We start from the raw sequence: 3,815 nt of genomic DNA on the forward strand, positions 1-3,815 counted from the left end.
AAAAAATTAAAAAAAAAGAACTGCAGAAAGGTATAGAGGAAATCAGATCAGAAATAATTTCTGAAGTAAAAAAACAAAGGATAACTATAATGAAAGAATTATTAAGTGCCTCTAAAGAAGACACTGATAAAGAGTAGAGGAGAATAGAAAAATGAAGGAATCCTTGGATAAGCAATGTAGGAAAGAAATAGATTGCATAGTGCAGAGTCAAAGAGATATAGAGGACTTAAAAAATCTCAATCATGAGCTGGCAGAACTGCTTGAATGAGAATGAACATAGAGTTTCAGATCTTGAAGATACCATTGCAGCTAGTGAAAAGGTAAGAAAGGATCTCTTAAGAACAACTAGGATGCAGGAAAAAATAATTCAACACCTGCAAGAAAATGCAAAGATGAATAACATGAGACTAATAGGCATCAGTGAGAAAGAGTCAATGAAAATGATATAAAAAGAATATGGGCAGAAGTAATATCAGAAAACTTCCCAAATATGTGGAAACAATCTGACATTCAGCTAACCGAAGCATGTAGAACTCCAAAGAGTATCAAACCAATTAAAACCACACCCAGACATGTAATAATCAAGATCCCAGAAATTTAGCACAGGAACAGTATACTAAAAGCTGCTAAAGAAAAGAAACAGATCACATTTAAAGGCAAACCCATCAGAATAACGGCAGATTTCTCTTCACAAACTGTCAAGTCAAGAAGAGGATGGAGCAGAGTACTTCAAGTCTTCTATGAAAACAAATTCCAGCCCAGACTACTATACCCTGCAAAACTCTCTTTCAAGTTTGATGGAGAAATGAAATACTTTCATGACAAAGAAAAACTAAAGAATTTCATGATGACAAAGCCAACCCTACACAGACTACTAAAAGGTATTCTAGAGAGGGAACAAAATGATCAGAACTCCATGAAGGAGAATGGAGAGAATCCAGCAAATAGGGCAAACAATTACACAGCAGAAAAAAGGATAAACAACAGCAAGTAAACAACATGTAAATCATAAGTCAATACATCTCAATTATAACCATCAATGCATGTGGACTCAATACACCAATTAAAAGATATAGACTGACACAGTGGATTAGGAAACAAAATCCAACAATATGCTGTATACAAGAAACACACTTAACTCATAAATAATTTCATAGGCTGAAAGTCAAAGGGAGGAAAAATACTACACACCCTAGCACCTCAGAAAAAAGCAGGGGTAGCAATTCTATTCTCAGACAGTCTCAACTTCAAACAAAGGATTATCAAATGAAATAAAGAAAGCCACTAGATACTGGTTAGGTGATAAATTTGAAAGGAAGAGGTAACACTCATAAATATGAATGCACCAAACACTGGAGCACCCAACTATATAGGACAAATCTTATATTAGTTCTTTTTTTTTTTTGTTCTTTCAGAAGCAGGGATTGAACTCAGGCCCTTGCACTTGCCAGGCAAGTGCTTATTCTACTGAGCTATCTCCCTAGCCCCTGACAAATCTTAATGGATATGAAAAATCTAATTTCTAATACCGCAATCTTAACAGGAAACCTTAGCAACCCCTTATCAGAATAAAATATGTTAGGCAGACAAAAAATTAACAAAGAAGTAGCAGAACTGAACCAGAACTTGGAATAAATGGACTTAGTAGACATATACATAGTGTGCCACCAAACCACAGCTGAATACACATTTATTTTCAGCTGCACATGAGACATTTTCAAAATTGACCACATACTCATCCACAGAACATGCTTAAGTATATGTAAGAAAACAGAAAGTATCCCATGCATGTTATCTGACCACAATGCAATGAAACTGGAAATAAATGACAAAAGAAACCAGAAAAACCTCATAAATACATGGACATTAAACAACATCCTACTCAGCAACCAATGGGTCACAGATGAAATTAAACAAGAAATTGTACAATATCTATAATTCAATGAAAATTTATGCACAAATTATCAGAATTTATGGGATGTGATGAAAGCAGTTATTGCAGGAAATTTATAGCTGTGAACTCACACATTAGGAAAACAGAACTGGAACAAATAAATAAACTAACGCTGCACCTCAAACGTCTATAAAAGGAAGAGCAAACTAAACCCAATGCCCAAAGATGAGAAGAAATAATAAAGATTAGAGAAGAAATTAATGAAATCAAGAAGAAGAAAACAAAGAATTGACAAATCAAAAAGTTGTTTCTTTGAAACATTAAAGGATTGATAAGCCCCTAGCTACCCTCACCAAAAACAGGAAAGAAAAACTGAAATTCAAGCAATAAGGAATTAAAAGGGTGAAATTACCACAGACCCACTGGATATTAAGAATATCATCAATTGCTACTTTGAGAATCTTTACTCTCAGAGAATAGAAGACTAGAAGACACAGAAGAAATGGACAGATTTCTAGAAAGGTACAAATTACCAAAACTGAATCAAGAAGGTATAAGAACTATCAATAATCCAATAATAACCAATGAAATACAAAATGTAATAAAAAACATATTGACAAAGAAAAGTTCAGGTCCTGATGGATTTACAGCTGAATTCTATAATAAATTTACAGAAGATATAATCCCCATACTCCTCAATCTCTTCAATGAAATTGAAAAGGAAACAATCCTCCCCAAATCATTCTGGAAGCAAGTATTATACTAAAACCAGGGAAAGACAGAAGTAAAAAGGAGAATTACAGGCCAATCTTCTTCATGAACATGGATGCAAAAATCCTCAATAAAATCCTAGCAAATAGAATACAGCAAATCATCAAGAAGATCATACACCATGACCAGGTAGGATTCCTCCCAGGGATGCAAGGATGGTTCAATATACACAAATCTATCAATGTAATACACTATATCAATAGAGTCAAATCTAAAAACCACAGGATCATCTCAAATGATGCATAAAAGGCTTTTCACGAAGTCCAACACTCATTCATGTTTAAAGTCCTACAGAAGATTCAAACAGATGGCATGTACATCAATCTAATAAAAGCCATCTATGACAACCCAATGGCTAGCATAATTCTAAATTGGGAAAAACTCAAATCTTTTACTCTCAGATTTAGTACAAGACAAGGATTTCTTCTATCACTGCTCCTGTTCAATGTAGTTCTGGAATCATTAGCTAGAGCCATTAGACAAGAGACAAATAAACAGAATGAGTAGGTAAAGAAGAAGTTAATCTATCATTTGCAGATGACATGATATTCTACTTATATGACCTAAAAAATTCCACCAAGATGCTACTAGAATTAATACAGAAATTCAGTAGCATAGCAGGTTATAAAGTCAGTACCCAAAAGTCAATAGCATTCCTCTACATAGATAACAAACCAACAGAAAGGGAAAATAGAGAAACAATACCTTTTACAATAGCACTGAGGAAAATGAAATACTTAGGAACCAATCTAACTAAACATTTCAAAGATATATTCAGGGAAAATTACAGTACTCTGAAAAAATAGATCATAGAGATTTTCAGAAAATGAAAAGGTATTCCCTGCTTCTGGCTAGGAAGAACCAACATTGTGAAGATGGCCATGCTCCAAAATTGTTATACAGATATAAAGCAATCCCTATCAAAATACAACCAACATACCTCACAGACCTAAAAAAATCTTTCCTAAAATTTATTTGGAACCAGAAAAGACGTAGGATAGCAAAGGCAATCCTGGGCAACAAAGGCAATGCAGGAGGCATTACAATTCCTGACTTGAAATTATATCACAAAGCTACTGTGATAAAATCAGCATGGTATTAACAACAAAATAGACCTGAGGATCAATGGAATACATTAGAAGATGCAGAA

Source organism: Octodon degus, unplaced genomic scaffold (assembly GCF_000260255.1).
Source record: "Octodon degus isolate 3935 unplaced genomic scaffold, OctDeg1.0 scaffold00415, whole genome shotgun sequence".
In the NCBI taxonomy this organism is placed as follows: Eukaryota; Metazoa; Chordata; class Mammalia; order Rodentia; family Octodontidae; genus Octodon; species Octodon degus.